The 26,171-nt window shown below is 40.8% G+C and overlaps 1 protein-coding gene across 1 annotated transcript in view; it reads left to right on the top strand.

Annotated features, from left to right (window-relative positions):
• The first annotated feature begins 331 nt into the window (after window positions 1–331).
• Window positions 332–26,171, top strand: part of NAV3 (neuron navigator 3) — a 517,660-nt gene continuing 491,820 nt past the window's right edge. Inside the window, exon 1 of the mRNA XM_033057346.2 lies at window positions 332–621. The gene's annotated coding sequence lies outside the window, so the exon portion shown is untranslated. The remainder of the gene's footprint in view (window positions 622–26,171) is intronic.

Raw genomic sequence — 26,171 nt, 5'->3', positions numbered from 1 at the left:
TGCAACCGAGCTCTGTTGAGGCCTTTGGATCCTGCTGTTACGCCTATAATAATTCATATCGCCCAGGGCTACGCACAGCAAACGCGGCGCTCGCTCATCCCCGGTTCCCTGCGGATGCCCGTATCTCGGCGCACCCGCGGGAAACTTTTGGCTACAAAGGCACACCCAGCCGGCCCTGGGCGGCGGGGGCAGCGGCGCCCGGAGAGCACGGCCCCTTTAAATTCCAGCTGTGCGGCGGGGGGCAGCACCGCTGGCGGCGCGGCGCGGGGCTGGGGCCGGGGCCGCTGCCGGTGCGGGGGAGAGAGAACGGCCGGGAGAGAGAGAGCAGCCGGGGGAGAGAGAGCAGCCGGGGGAAAACAGCCGGGGCAGAGCAGCGGGCGGAGAACAGCGCGCAGCCCTGCGCCCGGGGAGGCAGCGGCTCCGGCGCCGCGGTCCCTCGCGGAGGCGGAGAGGATGAGGATGGCTCCTGGCTTTTTTTTTTGCCTCCTCGCGACGATTTCCATAGTAACCTGATCGAGCGGTGCAATTTCGGAAACTGGGGTGGCTTTATTATTATTTTTTTCCTCCCCATTTTTCCCCCCCGCTTCGTCCCTCCGCTCGCCGAGGAGTGCCAGCCGACAGGTAAGGTGCCCCGACCCCGCGGGGGTGTTTCCGCGCCGCCGAACTTCCCGGGGCGGCAGCGGCCGGGCGCGGGGTCCTGCCCGCGGGGCTCCGCTGTGCAGCATCCCGGGGCTGCTGGGGGCCGAACGTCGGGCGGGGTGCCGCGGGGCCGGGGAGCCCGGCGGGGGGTGCCCCCCGAGGAGACCGCCGAGCTCTTTTCCCCTCTCTTTGTTAGCTTGTTCCCGGAGAGGGTTTTATTCTTCCCTTTGTTTCTCCCTCCTTTTCTTCTCCCCCCCTCCCCTTCATCGCTCCCCTGCCTGGTTTGTTTCCTTGATCATCTTTCCTTCCCCCTCCCTTTTGTGAGGGTGAGGGATCGCACGCACTTAACCTTAGAATCTGCGGCGGGCGAGGGCGCAGCCAGCCGGCTGTCCTCTCCCGGCGCTGCCGGTACCTGCGGCATCCCCGCTCGCCCCCCGGCCCGGCCGTGCCCCCGCCGCCCTCTGTAGCCCTCCGGCTGCGGCGGGCAGGGGACCGCCCTCTCCCGTCGCGTCGGAGGCGAGAGGAGCGGGGCAGAGCAGCCCAGAGCATCCCCCAAGCCGGGTGTCACGGTCTGGGTCCCCTGAGGTGGGGAGAAAGCGCACCGTGGAAACCTGTGAGCAGGTTAGTCTAGAAGCTTCTGCCTCCGTGACCTCCTCATTGCCCACCTGCTTGGCCCGTCCGGAGAACTCGGGGATGGTAGACACGTCTTGCCGCTGCCTCGGCGTTGGGTTGGCAAGGATACTGGTGGGTCCTGAGCCACCCAGCCCTGTTCCACAGCCTTCTCAGCAGCCTACATTGTCTCCCCTTCCTGGGTGGGTAGCACGGGAAGGCCCAGCAGACAGGGTTAGTGGCCAGGACTTACTCAGTTGCGATCATACTTGGTTGGCAGTGCCATTGCTCTGGCCAGGTGGTAGTTGTTCACCATGCAGGTCTCTGGTAAAACTTACTGTTGTTTGCCATCTTCCCTGACTGTCCGGGTTTCATCCTGAAATGGTGTTTTTGACTGTGACTATTTTATTTTTTTGGTTTTTTTGAAGGGGGACAGGTTGGGATGGGCAGGAAGAGGGGAGTGTTTGTCATTTTTCACATCACTTTGCAATGAGCACAATGAATAGATAAGTCTGCTCAAGGCTTTTTGTTTCTGTCATAAGTGATCAATAATCATCTGGTGGTAAGATGATCTTATTACAGAAAAAGCCAAAGTGCACACTGAGAACAGCTGAAATACAAGGTCAATAACTCTTGTTATCAACAGTAAACCTGCTTTGCATATTTGAAGATGACGTATTTCTTTCAAAGTAAAGGCAACTTCAAGCCTTTGATGAGATTTATTTTCAGTGCAAAACAGTCAACATAGAAAACAAGCCTTGCTTGAGTGGTCCACTCATCCTTAAACATCCCCACACCTCATTTAATCTTCCTCTGTAGTGAAGGTGGACGGGAATTGCAGTCCTCTTAGGTAAGAAGAGTTTTGTAGCCCCCAATACAAAGGTTGGTTTGTTCCTAGTGCCCAGCAACTGCTACAGGCTTTCCAGACACAAAAGAAAGGCGTAGTCTGTGGCCTGAAAGATCGTACATGCTAAAAAGGCAGTCAGCTGGAGGGTACCACAGACCAACAAGCAGCCCCGCCGCCGCCGCCGCCTGGTAACTGGCTTCGTTCCGGGAAATGTAGCAGTTCCCTGAGACAAGGGATCGGTGCCGAGGTGTGGGGGCTCGGACAGGACTGCCGCAAGCCTCGGGGCAAGCCTGGGGTATGAGGAGCCGGGGCTGCGAGAGAGGGAGCTTGGACGGGAGGAAGCGCTGGGGGCAGGTGAGGCAACCTTTGAGACAGCGTTGGATTACAGCACCGAAGCAGGGGGATGAAATATGAAAAGGGAGCAGGGCAGATAATCGGCAGGGGAAGAGGTTATGCGGGGACTCAGAGCCTAACATAAAAAGCTTCAAGTAATGAGTTTAATCTACGAAATCTAGTTCTTAAATTGTATGTGCTTGCCAATTAGCTAACCATTCTGCAAATCAGAATGGAATTCAGATTGTATCTTGGTAAATGTATTGACTCTGAAGTGCTGCAAGGAGAAAAAAATAATTCTCTCCTCTTTCCCCTACTGTGGGCTTTAAATATGAACAAAAATCAGATCTGAGCATTGAGGAACCTTTTAATAGACTTACTTTCCTGAGTTCACATGCTATCTAGCCTAGACTACCACAGCTAAAATCAAAAACTCCTATGGTAATATGACTTCAGGGGTCCAAATTCAGAGCAGTTGAAGGGCTTTTTACCAGTGAATATTGCCGTGCATTGTGAGGAGGGGTCACCATCAGTCACAGAATGGATTAAAGTGCAGGAGATGTGAGGCTGTTACCTTGCAGGGAGAAAAGCACTTACAGTGTATTGAGGGAACCCATGGCCCTCTCAGGCTCCTCTAATAAACACTCAAACATTGCATGTGTATAAAAAGGAGTTGCAGTGTAGCCTTTATTCTCCTGTATTAAAGAATGTGTTCATGTAGGCATTAGTTTATGTGTGTCATAACAGCTTTCAAAATGGCTGAATGATATTGATTCAACTAAAAATACTATGAGAGAATAGCTGAAATTAGTTTGAATTTCAGTTTAAGAGAATTGTAAAAATAATGTCAGTTTTACATCACTGGACAGCTAGCTGCAGTAATTCATAAGAACTAACAGAAACCTTCATAGAGCTATTGTTTTAGCCAGATTTTACTGGTATGGACTTAGGAAAAGTAGGCATGAGTCAGTGCCAGACATTGCCCCAAGATCAGCACCCTGAACAAGAATATTTACAGCTATGTTTCAGAGTCTGGGAATGTTTGCTTTAGATGGCTGGTAGTAGTGTGCTTTACACTGCAGAGGATCAAAAATTCATTATGTTTGATTGGTAACACAGGGATGTAATAATGCAGAGCTTTTCATTTTCTTGGAAAAGTGCTATCTAATTTGTGCTAAATTTTGCGGTTAAATTTTGCTCCACATTGGGATGGATCAGAGGTGTATGGCTGGGAGGTGTGTTGCTGGCTTTTTTTAGCAGGAAATCTGACTTGCAATGATGCATATGCATTTTTTTGTACTAGCCTCCTGTGGTACTGCCTGCACGTGCTAATGAAATAATCTTCCTGAGAGCTGTTAGAATTTGTATGTAAGGAGCTGGTTTGTTTATATGTAGATTAGTTATTACTGCAAAGATAAATGCATGCATGGAAAATTGTTACCACAGATGGATGCTGGCTTCTGGAAACTGGGCCTCTTCAAGATAAACTTCATACATCATGTCAGAGAAATAAGCAAGATGGGGGCAAAACCAGTACTGTGTTTTTTATTACGTTCTGCTTATGACAACCAGTGTAATACGCATTGCAAGGACCTGATACTACACTTGCCATGAAAAGACTTGGGATTTTGTCAGTGTCAAATCAGACCCTCACCCACATTCTCACAGTTTGCCTGACAATGGCTATAAGAAATACCATGGTAAAATTTCCTTGCAGAAACATTTTGTAAAATCTGCAATATGTATTGGTAATTGCTGCATGTTTTGCTTGTACTGTAATGTTTCTTTTCTCCTCTTGAAAATGACTGCATGCTAATAGCACCTCTTGGTTGTCTTTTTCCACTTCCCTATCTATATTTAGAATTGTATCTATTTAATTGAGTGACAAATGTTCTTTTGATAACCCAAAAAAGACAGGATAATGGGACCGTGAGCTGTCCTCTCTTCCCAACGGTACGTTAGCAGACCACGGTTTGGGTTTGAGTCCCATCTCTTACCATTCCCAAGGCTCACCAGTCCTTATTCCTGCTTTCAGTCCTCTGGATTTGGACTACCTTGAGGCATCACAGAAACCCTGTGCAAGACAGAAGCATTTAAAAAGTTGGTCTTCCTTCTGACAGTTTCTTGGTCCTCACTAGCTTCTTGGAGCGCTGGTTCAGATGGTTGACTGCATGCAAATCAGGTGTCCACTGGTGACACTGTTGGATGGGGCAAGCACTAATGCTCCTTTCTGTGTAACCCTATCAGGAAGCTGTATGCAAAAAAGACCTTTTCCAGGGATTTGTCTGAAATGGAGCCAGTGGATCTTGAGATCTGCTACTCTTTGTTAATTTTTGTGGATAGAGATGGTCAGGTCTCCCAGGAAGGGGCTGGTAAATGTCACTTACTGCAATGACTGGTTCATAGTGTTAAGTGGACTCTATAGAACTAAAGTCAGGCTCATGGCTCTGCAGATCAAATGTGTTCCACATCCAGACACGTATGACAGGAGACGTATTTGAGATGAGACAGCGATGTTCTTCTAGACTAATTCCAAGAGACAGAAAGGAAATGTGAGCAAGAAAAATAAGGTCACGCCATTATGTCTACTGATGGCTCTCAATCTCTGGTGACTTTCCATCTCCAAACTTAATTTAGACAATAATAATTATGTTCTGTTACACCACAATACAGTCATGACTGTTTGGTTTACTTGTACTGCAGCAGTGAGTGTTAAGCTCTAATTTGAAACAGAGGTGGTCCCAGTTGGTGCTTGGAGGGTAGCCCACTGATGATACACTTTAGATGAAAACATTGCAAATAATTGAGAAATAACTGGAAGTTGGTGAAGTAATAGTTTTAATAAAGAAAGTTAATATTTATACTGAACCAGAAAAAACATTTGCATAAAGTTAAAAAAAACCTAAGCACTATTAAAAATTGTAAGAAAGAATGCTTGACTGAGAGCTGACAGAAATAGTACCACTTGCTGTTTCCCCAGATTTTAACCAATCTTCTGTCAGTGTCAAATAAAACATGAAATTTTGTTATTATTTGGAACCATGCTCATAGAGAAATAAAATGTAAACCTGGAGTCCTTTTAAGTGGGATATCCTGCAGTGTACTAAATAATTTGATTTGAAGGGAAAATATATCAAATACGTTTACATGTCATAAAAACAACATGAGATTTTTTCATATTAGGTTTATTACTTATGTACCCTCTTTGTGGAAAATGTGCTTCTTCTCTCTGTGTTATTGACATTTTCATTAACAAGATAATAGATGCTGTTTGAAACAAAATGTTTTGCTGAAGACTAGCGGAAACACTGTTTTAGGTTTGGGAAGAAATATCATCCATAAGGAAGACGCTACAATCTCTTAATGAAGCATTAATTAAGTTTGCAGTTACAAATATGAAATTATGGTGCAATTACCTTTTTTGGGAGTCATTATGGTATTAAGGATACTGTTTTGTTTATATTTGTCTTTTTTCACAATGATGTCAATTACCTGCTACAGTGAAATGTTACTTTTCCTCAAATATGTGCAACATCTAACTTTTTCTGGCCAACTTTTTCACTTCCACCTTGTTTTAAAATAGAAGTCCATGTCTTTCTTTGTTTTATAAAATGTCAAGTTAATTGGAACACCAATCCTAGGTAGCATGGCAACTTGGAAGAGCATGTCAAAATCAAAATTGTTTAATTGTTCATTATGAACAATTCTGTTTACTGCAGATGAATGGGTTTATGGTAAACCTCCAGCTGGACTATAAAACTTTCATCATTGGACTATGTCCTAATGTGTTGTTATTAAGCTTTAAAAATCAATAAAGCAGGGGGAAGTACATTAAATTGGCAAAAGTTAAAATAGCATTGACAAACTGGCAGTTAAAAATTGTTGATGGAACAGCTGATGAATTTGCAGAAGAGTCAAAGATGATAAGGGTTGTTATGGTCTATTTAAAACCATTGCAAATTCATGCAGTATTCCAGCTCTTCTGGAAGTAGCAAATCCAGATATCCTTACAGAAAGTCTTGACTCACAACAAAGCTGATTAGTCATCCAAGCCACCAAAATAGTTAATGCCAATATGTTGGAATATACACTGGAGGATTGATGCAGTTATTTGAAGGCATTTCAGCACACATAAGGCACTGAGTTACACTATAAACTATTAGGCAGTATGAGATTTCAGTAAAATCACTATTATTTAATTGTGAAGCTTTAGCTTCAGTTGAAGACACAAACTCCTGTAGAGTTCATGTATTTTGGGGCATGGCTTCTTTAAGATATATCTGAGGAAACTGAAAAATATAATTTTGAAGAATATAAGAAGGAGGTAGCTGCATGTACGAATCGACTCAGTAAAAGTGAAAGAAAGTGTAGTGTGGCACATCTGCACTGATGCACAGGGCATTTTTGAAGGGTTTTTTGAGATGCAGGCTGGTTATCAAGAGAGAGGAAAACACACAAATTTTAGGAAAAAAACCTAGCAGTGATTTAGTCTGGAGCAGTAATAAATGAACTAGGCTGTTGCTTTAGAGGGTCTGGGAGGAATTTGTTTATCTTCTGTGGCTAGAAAACGCTGTTTATGTAACCTGTTGTCCTTTCTCTTGAGTATCAAAGCAGTCCAGTGGTTCTGTGTCACCATGATGCAGAGGTAATCAAAGCAAACCTTCAGAGACTGTCACAACATTGTCATTATTTTGGCAGAGCATTGGAGATAATTTCAGCTAAGAGGCAAAGAAGCTCTGCATTGATAAGTAGGCTTCAGTCTGGACAGCTGGGTAAAATAAACAGTCCCAAGTGGTCCAATACCAGTTTAAAAACACCCTGCTGAGATTTTTATTGTTAGCAGAATACAGTGCCCAGATCATGAATTACTTCTAAATAAAAGCAATGTCTGTTTAGCTTTTTTATCTCCCCCTCTCTATCCAACACTAACACTCCTAGAATTTGTGCTACGGCACATGGAGAACAGGGAGATGACACAAGACAGGCAGCAGAGCTTCACCAAGGGCAAGTCCTGCCTGACCAGCTGAGGGGCCTTCTGTGATGGAGTGACTGCATCTGTGGACAAGGGAAGGGCTGCAGATGCCATTTATATGGATTTCTGTAAAGACATTGATACGGTGACCCAAAACATCCTACTCCCTAAAGTGAAGAGCAATGGATTCAATGAATTGTCTGTTAGGTGGATGAGGAATTGGTGGGATGCTGACATCCAGAGGGTAGTGGTCAGCAGCTCAATATCCAGATGGAGGTCACTGACAAGGAGTGTCCCTCAGGGATCTGCTCTGAGGCCAGTACAGGTCAGTATCTTCATCAATGACAGTGGGATTGAGTGCGCCCTCAGCAAGTTTGCACAGGACACCAAGCTGAGTGGTGTAGTGACAAACTGAGGGATGGGATGCTGTCCAGAGGGAGTGGACAAGCTGGAGAAACAAGCCCATGGGCACCTCATGAGGTTCAACAAGGCCAAGTGCAACCCCCAGTAACAGTACAAGCTGAGGGATGGAGGAATTGACAGCAGCCCTGCTGAGAAGGAATCAGGGATAATGGTAGATGAAAAACTGGAACTAGAAAGCCTGGTTAGAAAACTAGAAAGTATTCTGGGCTGCAACAAAAGCAGCCACCAGGTTAGGGAGGGGATTCTACCCCTCTACTCTGCCATGGTCAGACTGCACATGGATCACTGCATCTCCCTCTGGAGTCCCTAGCATAAGGATATAGACCCATTGGAGGGGGTCTACAGGAGCACCATGAGGTGATCAGAGGGATGGAAAACAGACTGAAAGAGACGGGGCTGTCAGCCTGCAGAGGAGAAGGCTCCATGGACACCTTATTGCAGATTTTCAATACTGTAAGTGGTCTTCAAGAAAGATGGAAACAGATTTTATAGTAGGGCTTGTGTAATAGGAGAAAGGGTAACGGCTTTAAACTAAAAGGGGGTAGATTTAGATTGGACATAAAGAAGACATTTTTTACAATGAGGGTGGTAAACAATGGAACAGGTTGCTCACAAGGGTGGTAGATTTCTCATTCCTGGAAAGTGCTCAGTACATTCTGAATTGGAAAGACATTTTAGTTAGTTTTTAATAACCACCTTAAAGGAGTTGAAAGAAAGGACTTCTATAACAAGTTACTATAAGCACACTACAAGTATACTTGCTTATACATGTAAGTAGTTTCTCACCCCATGTTATTAATAAATAGATAAAGACAAAATAACAGTCTGTATCACTGGTAGGTTTGGTTGGTAAATGGAAAAGTGTTGTGGGAATCTTACATGTGGCAGTGGCACTAAAAAAGACGCAAGTGAGCATTTGAGCCTAACATAGACATACTATTAGTGTGGATGACAATGCACTAATAATATATAAATCTGCATTTTCTGTAGTGCCTTTTAAATGATGCTTGTGTCCGTGTGATTATTTTATCTGTAGCTGTTCATTTTCATGGAGTCAGTTTCTAAAAACTGACTTTTACACTGAGTCAGTTTTGACTAAAAAACTCTGTAATTTGTTTTTTAAAGGTCTACTACATTAGAAACAAAACATACATTTCTCTTATTTACCATAGGTTGGCTGTAAGATAATTTTCTGTGATCTCATCCATAGAGGAATCAATGAAAAATTCTTGCTACATTCTGTATGCATTTTGTGTGCCTTGATAGAAAATTAAACTCCAGTACCTTTGATTTATATTTTCATTTGGGGGGAATTTACAAATATCTCTGTTGTAAGAGAACTCTGTGGATCTACACCAAATACTGTATCTCTTTCTTGCATAGAGTACTGGAAATAGTTTGCATTATGGGTAAAAACCAAAGCTCCTTAAGTTACCTTGTGGATGTAAAGTAACCAGTTAGGAGTTAACTGGCTGACTACCTGGAAAGCACTATCATATTCTGTAGTCGTTTCGTTTTGGGGCATTGCCTTGGCTTTATTTCTTCATTTTTTATTTCTTGTTTGTAATCTGCCGTAGAAACCATACTTGTTACAACACTGAATAACTGATGGCTTAAATGTTGAACAGCAAAGTAATAAACCGCTTTCAATGCATGTAAAGTAAAATAAGTTTCCTTAGTTTTTAAGGATCATTGCAAGAATTTCCTAGCATCAATGATATGATTAAAGACCAGATTAACACCAGGTGTGAGTCCATGAAATTCTCAAGTGTACAAATTTACAAGCACTTTTTAAAGCATATATAATAATATAGCTAAAGGCGGTAGTTGGCAATCTGCTCCGCCCTAGCTTACTCATCCTCTGCTCATGCTGATGAAAACTTCAGTGCAGTAACTTCATGGCACATAATTCAATGATGTTAAAATAGGATAATTTATTCCCTTCTCTCTCACATTTTATTTCTCTCTATTTAATAAATTTCAGGCTCGGAAATAACAAGAGAGCTGAGTTCGTGACCTGAATATAGCTGAGATTTACCTGCAGATTGCTTCCAGTCCCATCACATGTTCCTTCCATTTTTGAACTGCTGTTCTCTTTACTAATATCACATTAGTTTTCCATGAAAAGATTTTTAGGCTCTGAGTTCCAATAATTTTCTTTTTATGAAGATCGGTCAATGTATGCAAGTCAAATCATGATTTATTCCAGCCATTAGGTGGCAGAGATTCTTGGGTATTTGGACTACAAGCACTGCAGTTGCTAGAACCAGATGCTTCTGATGTTCCAGCACACATATTTTGTGATCTTCACACAGTCAGAGCCACAGAACTGGTGTGTCCTTCCTTGAAGAATGAGAGGGGTAAGTAAAGTTTCTCCCAGGAGGGAGAGGGAGGAGGCCTCAAGGGTTCCAACACACTCCATTACAGATAGAGCGGTCCTAGACTGATGTAACAATGGCCTCAGCATCATCTCTTGGCTCAGTTTTTTTCTCTGATAGGACCTGGTCTACCTGGCAGTTTCTCTGTAGCCACAGTAGGAGAGTTACACATGACATAACACTAGCTGAAGCTTGGTGTGGAAGGTGGCTTCCTTCCTGCTGCTTCCTTGTTGCATGGGCACACAGGATTTCCAATGTATGCCCCAAATATTGCATAGGCTAAGGTTGGCCCGAGGTTAACTCAGTTATTTAAAATCATATGGACTGCTGATAACGTTAGCACTATAGATTTAACATTAATCTTCTGAAAATGTGTGGCACATTTTGAGAAGAAAGAGGGAAAAAACTAAAAAACCGCATTTTTAGAAGCAATGAGTAATGGAAAGTTAAAGAGGGCCCAAGATGTTTGTTTCTGTTTCTTTTTCAAGCCCACTTCCCCAAATTGCTGAATAACAGTGCATGTTTGGATGTCCATTCCTAGCTGCACATGTGTATTAGCTACACGTGTACCCATCCTGTTTCAGGGAGCAGACAGAACAGAGTCAGTCTTGAGCTGCTTAAGGCACAATCCTCCTCCTACCCAGCCCTCTCATCCATGTCTCCTGTGAGATAAAATGACTGATAGTGTTAAGTGACCTGCACTACCACTTTTCACTTTGAGATCCTGAAATAGATTTCCATGAGTCTGATGTGAAAGTCCTGACAGTGCCCTACAACCTTTTGCCAAAGCATGCAGGACAGCAAATAGCAGATATGGAGGCATTGGAGTTTAAGGTAGGATAAATCTGTCTGCAAAGCACCAAAACATGCAACTATCTTTCTACGTGGCATAAAAACGGCCTCCCCTGACAAATTTCTGGAGTTGACCAAAGTAATCATAAAATATACATCCTGCTGCACATACGAAGTGCTTTCCCATCCAGTAATTCCACAACAGAAGAGTATTTAGCAATAAGGTTAACAGACTTAATACAATACAATACAATACAATACAATACAAGACAATTCGACCAGAAGTTATAAGGAGATTTGTTTTAGACTTACTTATTGAAGACTTATCTCTGGTTTTGAATATGAGTTGTCATCTGAGAATATTCACCAGGAAACTTGTCTGGATATAAGCAGAGGCCAGATTTTTTTTATCGACCTGCTAAAATCAAATGTGTTTACTGTAAGTTGCCACTCCTGAAGAGTAGTTATAAATTCATCTGTTTTTTTTAATTCAGCAAATGTGTGTTCGGTAGAGTGGAATTAAACCTAATAAGGAACTTGCAAGCTCAGTCTGTCCAACCAGCCTTGATGTGCCAGAAGTCAGAGGTTCTCATGACTGAGCTATACAGGTGTTTAAATCTCACTCTTGGGGTTTTTTCCCCCTCTTTTCTAACATAATGGCTTAATAGAGTTAGAGAAATATTTTAGGAGTAAATACCGTAGCCTTTTTTTTCACTACTGAAAGGACGACTTGGGAAGAATCTTTGTTCTGTAAATACAAGTAATGATGTTAGAGATTTGCTTAGAATCATGAAGACAGTTTAGGGAGAATTAAAAATAAAACATCAGTGTGAGAAATGAAAAAGATGCATTATACCAATAGGTTCATTCTACCTTGTGGGAAATAACAGAGGAAAAAAATCTAAGTTATCTTGTTACTCTTTTGGTACCTTTCCTTATTGATATGGAAATGCTTTTGAAATTTTTCAAATACTGCTCTATATTTTCTAGATAAGTAGACAACAGAGAGGAACAATGTCTGCTTTCCTCTCTTTGCTTTTATTTTTTTTTCCAGTAAATATGATGGAACACACATTCAGAGAGGGATTATTTCATCCTGGTTCCATCACAGCCCAATATTTTTTATTTTACTGAAGATTTCTGACAATCCTTGAGATAGGAATTTTAATTAATGGGCCAATTATTAAGAATATACCCACTCAGAGAAGCATTCTAAACAGCACAACTGTGAATGTTAATTGTTCAGATATAATTAGAACCATACTCTATCCTTAAAAGTGCTTGTGGATTTCTACAAACACATTATTTAAATAATTTAAATCTAAGTTGGACTAATGTCATTATCTCTAAAATCAAAATCTCCTCCATAGACCTTGGTTATCCTCTTGCTTATGATATTTTTGTTGTGTTACAATGTCAGTGTCTTCAAGATAATAGTGAAACCAGTCTTCTCATCTTTAAACAAACAACAAAGCCTCAAACAAACAAACAAACAAACAAAGCAAACCCCAAAAACCCGGGCAAACTCTTTAGGGGAGAAATGAAACAATTGCTTCTCTCTAGTGGTCATTCCCTTCAGACCTTGGAACAGAAGGCAGAGTCTGTTTTCTATGCAGCAGTTTCCTGAAGATTAACTGCAAAATAATTACTACTTTTCAGTTGTGTGAATAAGTGAGACACAAGGCAAGAATAGTTGGAGGGGTGTTGAAAGACAGGGAGGAGGTGATGGTGTTAATGGAAAAGAAGTGGGTGGTAAATGCACATTAAAGACCCTGGGATATTAACCTTTGACTTGCACATGTTGTTTATTTCATTCTTGATTGATGTTTTTAAAATTTAGAAGGAAAGGCACCTTTTGGCCTTTTAAATGATGCACACCTTCAGTAAAACACTTCTCTTTGTTTTGTTTTTTTGTTGGAAAGGGGAAAATCAAATTATGCTATTCAGGCTCCCAGCCATTTGTCTGCATTTATAGCAGTAGTTGATGGCCTCTTATGTGGTTTCATTTGGAGTGCAACACATGCTGCATTCATCCAGAGGGTTAACTGAATTCTCTGAATTAGGAGGGTGACCTTGTTGAGCACAATGTGTTTGGAGATGTGAGGTATTGGTTCTCCTTGCTTTTTTAGGGAATTTTGGTGTTCAGGCTTTTTTTTTTTTTTTTCCCCTCTTTATTCCTGAAATTTGTAGGCTAGCTTATTTGTGTTCTCTTTCTTATTTATGTTTTTGTGTGATACTGATAATATTCTTAATGTGACTTAGGATGTCACTGTCTTCCAGATACTAGTGAAACCAGTGTTTTATCCTTAAACAAACAATGAGTATTAGACAAAATCCTGCCAGTGCCACACCTGTAGGGTCCTGCTGCTTCCCAATGGAAACCACTTTCAAGAATCCAGTTTGGCTTATAAATCTTCAACCATGCATTGGGAAAGGCTAGCTCTAGGATGGATGAATTGGGCTAAGTGCTGCTCTGCTGACAGTCTTATATTTCACATTTTAACTCATAGTAATAAGTAAATTGTCATCTTTGTATGTGACCTTGTCATATTTCCAGAGCTGAATCAGTGTGATCAGTGCAATTCGCTTGATATTGGCATTTTGCATGACCTCCTTAAAAAAAATTCAAATTCCCACTTTCAGTCTGGGATATTAAAGAACAGATTTTTTAAGACTGTTAAAGGTCTTTGGGTACCAGGTTCCCATTGAATTGTACAGGTCTCTGGTCTAGCTGTGAAATTCCAAGGTCTTGAAGGGGAAACAATCCCCATTTTCATCCAATCCTTAATCCAAATTTCTTTTAGCAACAGAACATAACAATATATAGATACTCTTTTTCTGTAGATGCTTCTCCTTGCATTAGGTGACTGAAATGTCTCCAACATATTCACCTGCAATAGGCTTTAGTTTGAAAAATCAGCATAATGAGTTTTTGGTGTTGTAGACTTTAGTCTGTTTGCATAGCATTCAGTTTATTTCTGTAAACATCAGATATTCATATCTGTTATTTATGTAAATTTCTCTGTCTGCCATAGATTTGCAATCTTTGCATATTCTCTGTTGAACTTTGATTATGCTGTTTGTAAAACACAGACAAGAATTTAAAGCCCATTCCTGGTGATGATGAAGCATTTTCTTGCATCTCAGAAGTATATTTACCCATTTAATTTTATCGGAGGGGAATTTAAATAAATACATCTGGAAAGCTGTCTGAATGGGATTGTTTTTGTTTCTAAAGCACCTTTCAGTAAATGTAATATGGCTGAGAAGAACTTCTGTGTGTGGGAGTAGTGGTGTTTGAACTGCTGATTGCTGCCAAAGGTTACTGGAGTGAAGACAAATGAATCCTTCAAGGCAATTAAAAGTAATATAATTGATGAAACAGAAGCTACTAATCCCTTCCAGTTTCATATAACTTAATATTTAGGGCATCATGCCAGAGACATAAGCTACAGAGAAGGTGAAAGCCACTGCTAAAAGTTTTGTACAAATTGTGTGTCTTTTGGGGTGGAGGGAGTACCAGAAGCATATCCCACAAATGCTCTACACACTCCTGTGGCTCCCTGTTCAATTCAGAATACACTTTGAGGTCGTGATCCTGCTGTTCTTAATGGACTAGAGCCTGCTTGGAGACCACCTTTGCATTTTTAGCCAGGTTGCACAGGTTTAACAAAGATTCTGCTGTGATTACAGCATGGTGTGAAGCTGGGAGCCAAAGGCTGAGAGACCATGGCTTGAGTGCAGGCAAAGGTGAGAGTGAGCCTGGGCTGCTTTTGGCAAGTTGTAAAGACTAGAATTTTCCTTATATATCTTCCTTCAGTGGAGAGATCCAAGTTAGTTTAATTCTCATAAAGAAGTTTTTAATTATTAGGTAGTTTCTCAGGAAAGAAGTGATAAGAGGAAAAAGGTGAAGTGATAGGATAAAAAAACATGGCAGTAAAAAAAGCCAGGAGAATGTAATAAGCATGTGCTGTTCTGGAGAGCAGGCTGATTTTAAAAAATGCAACTTTTTGCTATTAATTGAATTAATTTGCATCCAACAATATTAAAACAGCCATATTTCCTATCTTTCTTGAAAAAAAAATAAAGAAGAAAAAAGAAACCATCTTTGATTTTTATCAATTTTTTCTTTTTTTTATTTTAAGATGAAACTTGCATTTTTTCTCATTTCAAAGATCAGGTTTCTGTGCTCTCATAAAAGTGCATGTGAACTGCTGGCTAGTTGAAGGGTCATCACTTTAGGTCTGCTAAGAGCAGTGTGGTTTCTGTTTTAGAAAAGAAAGATTTAAGTGGAAAGAACAGCTGAACCCAGAGGTTGGAGCATTCCATTGGCAGAAACTGTTGCTGCCCTAAGCAGGTCAGCTGAACTTCTAATATACAGAATTTTTAGCTTACTGTGTCACAACCAGAGCTTGGCTCTGTAACATTTCATACTATGCTTCCACTTTATATTTACACGTAATCAAAAAAAGGATCAAGTTAGGCAAGCCCATGTAATTGGTAAATGTCCATGTAAATCAATCTTGGCTCTCTGTAGATTCATTGCTGTAGAAGGAACTCAGCAAAATATAGTGGATACAACTGCCTCACTCCCTGTGCCAGGTCAGTGGGATGTGGATATTCAAGACACTTTCAGATACCTAGATATTATGTATTTTCACACTCAAAGAGGCAGGCTTACAGAGCAAAGCAGGATTTTTTTCTCTAAAATTCAGCACATTTTTACTATAGCTAATCTATGAGGGGATTAATGCTGTGGGAAGCAGGTATTTATATTGCTGTCCATTTGTGCAGTGTGTGCTTCTCCTGTAGCACAGGGGTTCAGGGAATCTAAAATGTCTTTAGTTATATCAACTGTGGTCTTTTGAGGTGTCCCAAGATAATATTCAGAGAAAAAGCTCACATGGTGTTCATCTTTATAATGATCTCTTCTCTTACCCATTTTCTTTAAGGAATTTCTTTAGGCACACAAATAGGTCAAGACCAATACGTCATATTTAAAAATAGACCTCAAAGCAGAAGTTTTCAAAATACTTTTCATCCTCATGTATCTCCAATATGACCATCACTCATAATCTTTTCTCTACTAAGGACATCTCACATTATGTGATGATATAGGGGATATCTATATGATGATGTAGAGGATATGGGATATGTGCTGCACCTTTAGCTTCTAATCCTCAGGCAGTGATCTATTAGCTCCAGCAGTTGTTAGCCATTAACATCCCTGGGAGATCATGTTGTGTCTGAGCAGCTCCATGACTGAGTACCTGAGCCCTTCAGGGAAGAGCAGGTACCATCCTGCAGCAAGGTTCCTGCAGTGTCACTGGGGCTAGGGTGGGGGACAGCTCAGGGCTGTGGTGTGAGCTCAGGTTTGCTGTACAGCCTGTGTGAGCAGTGCTCCCCACTGCTGCCTGTGCAACTTCACCCTGACCTCCTCTTCTCTCCTGTCTGCTCCAAGGACAGTCCTGTGGGCTGCGCCTCACTTCCATGGATACAATGGGAAGCTGATTTTCCAGTTCCAGGCAGCTGCACCGATTGCGGGCAATACAACTGTTTCTGAAGGCAATCTTCCTAGAAACCTACCTGGAAATATGTGCAAGTGCTCTTGGCCGAGGTCAGGCAAGGTCCAATTTTCCCTGTGGGGTAGAGACAGAAGTAGGGGACAAAACACTATAAGGAAAATATTCTTCATGTATGCTGAGCTAAGTTCTGGAAGCTCTTTCCTGCGATAATACCTGGAGCACAGAGATTGCATCAAGTGCCCACAGCAGTGCTGTGCCCCAGGGAACCCACCATCCAAACTTTCACAGAGACAACAATTGCATGAATAGTTGGAGAGGGAGATGGGGTAGAGAGGTTAAGCTGGGACACAGGAAGAAAGGGAAATGGTCTTCTGCTGGCAGAGGATAGACTGGACCAACTACTCATTGTATAAAGCAATGAGACAAAAGACTTTGTAGAATGAATGGTGTCTATTTTTAGGAGAAAGTAAATTGCTTCTGCATCTTTTACATAAGCAGGGGAACACTATAGATCTTTGTGTAAAATGAAGGATTCAATCTAGCTATCCAATTCAGCCAAAATGCCAGTAGCTTTCATGGATATCTTTAGTGATAGAAAGTGACTTGGAGATGCCATGTCCATGTCCTTTCTACCATATCCAGTAATGTCCTGACAGCTGCAGCACGTTCTTCTGCAAATTCTGAGTTTCATGGGGAGGCCATGAGAGACCCAGGGAAGGGCGTCACTTCCCCACCTTGTCGTGCAAGGCCTGGATTTCACTTTGGGGCAGCAACACTAGGTCTCATTTGCAGATGTGATGGGGCATGGCAGGGAGCAGATCCCCAGCCATTCCGGATTTCAGACTCGGAGGTGACAGAGCGGCTGCGTGCACCAAAGTTGTTATCTTGTTACCATAACAACGTGGCACATCCTCTGCAGTCCAGGCACTCCATGCCTGGCGTGCAGTGCTCAGCAGTTGCTCTAACAACATTCACTTTTATTTTATTCTTGTATCATCTATTGTTTGGGATGGAGAAGGAACACAGCCGTTGGGTTTTCTGACGCGCTTTGCCAGCTTGTCCTAAAACTCCCGAGTACAAGGGAATGGAATGTCCAGATGGCACTGTTTTGCATTCCTGTTTTGAAGATTTGGAAAATAAGTGCACGGCATGTGTATGTGCATGGACAGAAAACACATACAAAAACAATTCAGCATATCTGGGAGTTGAATGTCACAGTTGTTTTTCTGAGTTTTAATCATTGTTAGTAATAGAAAATATTGCTGGAGTTTTAATAGTGTGGTATCCCCATAGTATGAAGTGACTGAGAATTGGTCTGCTCTGTCAGTAATGTGATATAAATTATTAGTGCAGACCATTCTTCACTATAAATTTTAAACCCTCCAATTTTTTGTTAAAGGGTCAGGGTCAGGAATAACATGTAAACAAGGTTTTTTATTCTCTGTGTACGGTCTGTGCTCTCTTATTCTGCAGACATTGAAGAGTCACGTCACTTTCTCAGGAATATGTGAAAGAAGACGTAATTTCTGTTGTGTAATATCCCTAGCATTCAGGAGGACTTTTGTGTGCCTAATGTTTCATACAGGCACAGTTCTTTGCCACTAAATCAAATTCTGTGATTTTATTTACTACCTCTCTATTCGGTAGTACTTACAGTAATTTCTGTGGGACCTGGCTCTTACCCTAATTCTCAAAAAGACCAGAATCCTTTTTACGTGACTACAATCACCTTTTAACACTTTGTGCTAAAGTGCTCTAAAGGTTATTCCAAAGCAAGAATATTAAAATGTTTCCTTTTAAAATAATGAAAAAATCATGTTACAGTTTTTTACACTTTTCTCAGCTGGGTGGGTAAAATATTTTCCTGTTGGCATTTCTGAAGGATGCAAGAAAATCCTTGTTCAAGAGCAAGTTTATATGCAATGAGAAGCTGGAATAGCAACAGCAATCTTTGTAAATCCTAATGAAAGCCAGAGGAATAAGTCTGCTTTATAACACTAAATCATTATAATTGCCACCTACTCTTTCAAACCCACAGACCAGCAGCTCCAAAGTACTGACTCGCTGTTTAGATATACCAGAGTCAAGAAAATTTCTCTCTGTGTGTATACATACATCACCCACTTACAATTCCTAACTCAAGCATCAACGTCAAAATTTTAACCACAATGCCTTGAGGGCAGATGGTCAGCATATTAGTTTACTATTCAGCTGAATCAGTGCTCCCTCCACTTGATTTCTTCATTCAGCATGCATTCCTGTGTGCCATTAAGCTAACTCTGGCTCAAAACCTCACAAATAATCACAATTCCCTTTAAATATTTTGAGGAAATTTTTTCAATAACCCACCTTGAGTAACTGGATGCATTTTACTGCTGCAATGTATTGCAGGTATTTAGTATTTTTTGACTTTGAGACAATAGTTCTCATATTTACAACCGTGGTGGATTAGCAATGGGATATTTGCAACATCATGTTGCACTTGTCAAACTGCCTCTATTATTAGCAGGAGTCCCTGCACAATATAGTAATTTGAGGCCAAAAACAACAACAACTACAACAACAGAGAAGTATGTATTTTCCATAATAAGAAACCTTCTCCTGTGTGACCAAATTACAGTCTGCTAAAATCAACAGTCAATAAACTAGTGAAGTTTTGAAGACTTTTAGGGTAATTCTGGTGCCTGAGCAGTCCAAAAGTTAGGCGCTTGTTTTCCAAGTTCCAAAATGCTAACTTCTTTTTTCAATCACATAATTAATTGTTTCAGAATTAAAACTATGTTATCATGAGGTATTTCAGTGTTTAGTATTTTGAACATTGAATGAAGCATATGTGCGAAAGCTTTTTTTTTTTTAATAAGAATGGGACAAAGGCCGTACACAAGAAAATACAGTGCTTAATTTCTTCAATGTTTATGTAAACATTTCTTGATTTTGGGCAGCTACTCCATGCTACTGTTGGCAATGAGAGTCATGTTAGATAAAAAAAGCTAAAAAGATGGCCAGTAAGAAAAAAATGAATTCTCAACCAGTTTGCATGAGAAAATTTATCTGAGTTCAGGTCTTGGGAACAAAGGAAGTGTTAACACTCCTCTGGGCTGCTCTCCCACTTCAGCTAAGAAGCTGTGAAAAAATAGACTCTTTCAGGGCTCTAATGTGAATGAGTTGAACTCTCCTGTAACTAGGAAATCTTTTCAGAATCAGACAGAACTGAGCAGGTTTTCAGTTGGTCGTATCCCATTCATTCCCTCACTCCTTATCCTCCTCATGCTGATTCAGCTTGTAACTGAGCACGTTAAGGCTTTTGAAGTCTGATCAAAGATCCCACACTGGCTGCAGAGAGGTGGAAAAGAAGGAAGGCACCTTGTCTTTTGTGCTCATCCTAGTTGCAGACTTCACGGCTCCATCGTCTAAATCAGAAGCAAAAAAAGAAAATTCCTCTGGAACTTGGATGGTATTTTAATTGTTCAATTATGACTAATCCAAGAGGTTGGCTAGTGCTAAATTATTTTGTTCTTTCTGTTCATGTGCTGATTGCTTCTCAAATGCTACTCCCTCACCTCCCCAATGTTAACTGGTACTTCTATCTAAAATGCCTTATAAGAAATATTGCCGAGTACACCTGCATCACTACTCATGAGGGAAGAAAAAATTGCCTGGCCCATGTCTAAAGGCCACACCTTATGATGCATTTTTAATCTTCCCATGGCATTGGAAAGATGAGGCAACGGTAAAGCATCTTGCCATTAAATATTTTTCTCCTAAGTGTGATCAGAAGCCTCCTTTTTGTACGAGCTCCATGTGGTTCATCTGCCAGGAAGGAGGAACTGGCAGGGAAGGACTCTGCCCATGCTGAGCATTTTGAAAGAAACAGAAATATTTCTATAGTCTCTGGAGTGATACTAGCAGCTTAAGGTACACAATAATGCAGTCCTGGATAAACTATTACAGTTTTCTTTTAACAAACTTAAAATTATCATAAAGATGCATATTTCCATTGAGGAATAAGCTGTACAATCTCTATATTTTTGCTAACATGTGCTCTACTATTTATCTTTACCCCTGAGAGTACCTGGACATTCAATTTTAAATTACAGAGGTAACCTCAATTATTTTTTTCAATCAAATGCTGGATCATGAGTCAGTGACTCAAGCTGTACCTTCAGCACATGACTATTAGCCCACAACTTTTATGGGCTTGTTGGTGTTTACAGCTTATTGCTGTTTTTCCATTCCTTCCACTTATCCCTAAATTGCTGGGGAGGATAAGGTTTTTATTTCTGTTCGTCTTTTGAACTACTCCTCAGTTCTTATGAAGAAGAAGAGATGGGTTCCATGCCTGTTTTGCATGCCACAAAGCTTTCTGCAGAAGCAGCCCTTGAAAGGATATCATAAGGTCCTTGGAAGATGCGTGTATAACTAGATCCCTGTGCTTTTCTCTTTGCTTTACAGGTCATCTTCCTCAGTAGCAACCTCTTCTCCTGCCAGGGAGCATAGCACCAGGAAGGGTTATGAGGGATTTCTCTAACTGGACACTGGTGTAATTTTGCTGTCCAGCTCTCTTATTACTGAGAGTTTCTCACTGTCCACATCTGATGTCAGTATTGAAATGAACCAAACTGACCAAACTGCTTTTACTAGTCAGCAGCACAGCTCACAAGCTGGCATTTTTCACTTATCTCAGTGGTTTTTTTTCTGCAGAGGAAAAAGCTAATGATTTCTGTATAGCTTCTGATGCAGGGTAAAGTCTGCATCCCACTGTCACTTCATTTCAATTCACATTGCATCTTGTGATTCTATGCGCAGTCAAAAATTATTATTTTTATTATCTGCAGCATGGCAAACAATGAGAGTGCTGATCTGCAGCAAATTCTGCCTCAAGCCTCACACTGGATTGTCCCAAGTCTGTGAAAGGTGGGCAAAGTTCTGGGCAAAGCAAAGTCTGAAGAGCTCTGTTTTCCTTCACAACCTTTTATTTAAATGGCTGCTGATAAATGAGGTACAGAAAATGGCATTAAAGTGACTCATGATGTCAGCGAACATTGCTGCTTGGAAATGTCACATTACTGTGATTGCACAGAGAGAAAAGGACCCAGCATTGGCTGGTGTATACTGTCAATTAGGAGAATCAATCCCTGATCCTTCCTTGCCCTTTGCAGAATAGAAGTTCTTTTGACCAGAAGAGATAAGGAGAGAAAAAGAAACATATAGTTGCATCTATGTTTGTTAATAATTTTTAAATAAAACAGAAATAAATATTTTTGTGACCTAAAATATAATGCATTGAAATGTTTCCTGGTGAGAGTGGTTAGAACAGCATGTAATAGTGTCTGACGAGCAACATGAATTCATTGAAAACCAGCTGTTGAGTCTTACATATTTGATCTGTTTCTATTCCTTATGTTTTATTAATGCCATCCTTCAGTTCTAATAATGCCTGATTCTGTGCTTCTCAGTCAGCTACTGAGAAATTAATTTTCTGGGACTTGTTTCTAAGGAAGAAATGATGTGGGATTGAACCTGTCATTCCTGAGGAGCATTAACCAGGCTTTGGTCTTGGGAGAACTCTTTTAGATCCCTCCATACAACACACGTTTTATAAGGATAATAACATACAGTATGAAACATATTCTGTGAGCTTTGTAGCTTTATATTTTGCTACACTGAAGTCTGGTAGGAAGAACAGGACCACAGTTGGAATACCTCTCTGTGATAGTGAATGGGCACACGTGGGGCCAGGTAGGGAGTGCAAGGATCTCCAACTCATTGTACAGCAAGTAACGGGAACAAATACGACTAATCACCAGTTGTGATAGTGTATTATAGCTTGTAGATTCAGCACCTCTGGGTCTATGTGTAAACCATGAAGACCAGACCTCTGGTCAGCATAAAAAATAAAGACTATGATGAAGCCTTGCTCACACCCTGCACTTTGCTGCTAGAGGAAATCTGAGGATGCTGAGAGGAAGCAGAAGAGCTTTGGCACTGGCTCCATCAGGTGGCCTGGCCCCAGTGGGTGTGGGTTTACTGCCTGCAGAGCATTCAACAATCAGTACATGGGCTGTTGCACCCACACCCAGTGCCTTGCCACAGCCCAGAGCCTCTGCCACTGCCACAGACCCTGCCACCAGGTGTAGAACTCCATTTGGTCTGTCCTGACGTCTGCATACAGAGCCATTAAAAACATGTTGTGAGGGAAAGGACATATGGAGGCAGGAACCATGGCCTGACCTGATGAACTTTTCATTTCCTTTAGGCTGGTTCAGCTGCAGCCTGACTTGGCAGAGAGGGAATGCATATAGTTCTTAGAGGTTTTTTTCTTTTCCCCAATTTTTTTTAATAATTGTTGTCTTTTCATTTGTATTTATTTTAAAATAGACTTGATTTGAAGCTAACAGATTCTTCTAGTGGGATGGTTTCTGAGGCAGGGGGATCAGCATTAAGGCAGAATGGGCAGCCCAGATTTAATGAAAAAAAATGGCAATTGCTCATGTGTAACTGTTGTCTAATAGAGAACCTTACCTAAGTGTACCTTGGTGTTTCTGGGATACAATAAGCTAGCCAAAGTCTCCCCTTTATTTATCTTACAAGCAAGAGATGGCACTTCTGATAATGTTTTCTTAATTTAAATTTAAAAGCAAACACTTGAATGTGTTTTGTTTCTGCAGTTTTGGACTTTTTTTGTTTTGGGCTTTGTTTCTGCAGTACAAAGGTCACAAAATTTGGACTGCATGGGTGCAAACCACTGACTGTAAACATTATACTGTTTGCCTTTGGGATAGCATACAATGTCAATATGTGTTCTATTTATCAGATGAGTGCTGTGTCCTTTTGCATGAAACATCTATAAAGTAAGCATCTCCCTTTGTGTTCTCAAAGCACTTTTAGCCTGATGTTTTAATGCACAGGCGTATTGCAGAATTGGTGTCACACAGCATGTCTTCATTTGTATTTACTGTGTTGCACCACAGAACTATTTTGTTTTCACATTGTAACGTACATTTGCGAGATGCTTTTCTGAAGTAAAAGTACACAATCGATGCTTTAAAAAATATTGCTCGAGGAAATAATTTTATTAATCCTACACACAATATCCTTCCTGTCATATAGTGGAATTTAGATGGCAGAATCAATAATGTAGTATTCACATGGGAATTGCTAATACACAAATTAGTGCATGGTGCTTCTGCACTTGGTAGAAAAGATAGCCTGTGTTCCCTCAGCCTTTTATTGCTGTGCAATCAAAGAGAATTATGGACATAAAAACTCCAGTAAAATATAATGGAATATTTCATGAATTGCAATGTTTACTAACAAGAGAAGTTGCTCTTTTCAAGTAGTGGCTGAACAGAGCAGCAAGCAATATTTAGGGTAGTAATAAAAGGCCAATTATCCCTGTTTTCCTTTAAAACCTATCATGGAGGTAAACTAAAATCTAATGCAATCTGGTGCATTAATGCACTCTCTTATGGCATGGAGTGTAAATACTGTGTACTAATGGTTCATCATATTTATTCCACATAGAAATATCCTTTTGTGTTATTGAAAATATAAAGGAATATAAATTAAATATAATGAAATAATTTAATTTCTAATGGCTACAGAATGATCTAAATATACCGAACAAGACCCTGTGACTGCCTGCTCTAGTAATTGCTCAGTTGTATGCTTATTTTCATAATCAATGCATTACTCAGACTATCTTTAGTGGAATTTATTACCTCATTTTCAGTTTCACGGTACTTAAATATGCAGTAGGCAGTCCCACAGAAAATTGTGATCTGTAGAGCAAAGAATCATGGTGTCAGAGGTCAGAGTTCTTTGTTTTCATTCCTTTGAAATCGCTCTTTAATATTCTAAAAGGGGCAAAAAGCATGTAATTTGCATTTAAAGTACAGCTTTCCTGCATTACATCCCCTTGAATGTATCTTTTGGGTAGTGGACATTTATCATAGAATTCCTCTTGACTCTGGAAACAGTGCAGAAGGTAGCTGAAGAACCTTTGTAACTGTGCAGTACAAGGCAATAAATCTGAAGCTGCCACAGGATTACTATGGTAACCATCCAGACTGTCACTCTTCCAGCTCTACTGAAAGGTAGGTTCAATTTTCAGCTCGTCAACTCCTCTCCGTGATTTACTTGTTGACACCACGCATTTGATGTAGTAGTGTTAATGCCCTCTTGCAGCACAAGGGACTAATACTGACACTGTTTTATATGGCAATGCATAGGAGCGACCCCAGGAAATAATTTAAAATTGTAGCATAGTATTCCTGTCAGCAAATGCATAAAGTGGCATAAATTGCCAGATTTTGAATCCTGTTTTAAGCTGCTCCAACTTTGTATGGAAGAAAGCACTGTCTTCATGGGGCTGTGTGCAGTATGAGCTTAGAAATGAGGTTAAAATTGTCTACTTATTTAAACATTTATAGGAGAGGATATGTGCAGGTCATCCTGGGGTGTTTATCCCAGTGCTTGCACCCTTTTTCAATTCCTTACCAAAGAGCTAGAGAGGGTTTTGGTATGCAGTGGGGATGATTTGTCTTTTTTGTCTTTTAGTATTCTCTATGGAAATGATCTGTGGTTTTGAATAAGTATGGCAAATGCTGTTATCTGCCTCAAAACAGATTACTTGAAATGTTATGTTTTGCATTTATGCACTCACTTACTTTATCCCTAGGGCAGACTGAGGCTGTGTCAGGTGAGCCAAAGAACCCAGGGACTCCTGACTGACATCTTGATATTTTTGTTTTTGAAGCTGTCCGCCAGCTTTCTGGGGTCAATCCAAGTAAGAATAGTGTTTAACTGAGCTTAAAGTGCCTTTGTTACTGAAGAATTAAGAGAAACTTATACTAGTTTTTAACATTGAAATGCATTCAGGAGCAGTGAGATTTGTGAAGCCTGGTTTACAAAGAGTGTTTTTGGGTGTGGATGTGCATGTGTCATATGGAATGTAGTTTGATCCTTTCACGTCTAGTTAGAGGGGAAATTTGGTTTTCTGAATAGGGATAAAGGAAATTTAATCTCTGTTATCATGTATTTGATATGAGTTGATTCTTCCTTGTGTGTTGGAAGCCAGACTCAGAATTTGGCTTTTCTCTCAGTGGGGGCACTGATCAAATTTAACGTCTCTGCTCTGATTCCTGTCTTCTAAAACACTGTAGAAACCTAGTAGATTTTTGACTTCCTCTCTCTGTCAAATTTGGTGGAAACTGACTGGTTGTTGCTAAAGGTAGCAAAAACAGGAGGGAGTTTGTACCCCCTCACATATGCCACTCTATAGCCATCTTTGGAAAAAACCAAGCAGAGAAAAAACTCTGCATACAGAAATTGATATGCTGTTAGTCCAGTGTCCTTTGAAGTGGAGCTTCTTGACTAGAAAAGGTGTGGCTCAGTTTGAAATAACTTTCTCAAGCCATGCCTTTTGGTACCTAATATTGTCATTCACCCCATCTTTGATTGTAAGGAGGATTTGAAGATTTTCAGCTTGAAGGATCTTTAGATATCCATTTCTTCCTTTCCCTAAAATATTCCCCAAGATACCTCTCAAAACTATATATTCATATTAAAGAAACCAGCCAAAACACTACTGATAGTAGTGGTGATTTGCAGCAACGTATCTGCATAAAATGTTACCCTTCTGCTGCTGTGAA

This window comes from Catharus ustulatus, chromosome 4 (assembly GCF_009819885.2).
Source record: "Catharus ustulatus isolate bCatUst1 chromosome 4, bCatUst1.pri.v2, whole genome shotgun sequence".
Taxonomy (NCBI): Eukaryota; Metazoa; Chordata; class Aves; order Passeriformes; family Turdidae; genus Catharus; species Catharus ustulatus.
This window is presented reverse-complemented; position numbering and strand designations above follow the sequence as displayed.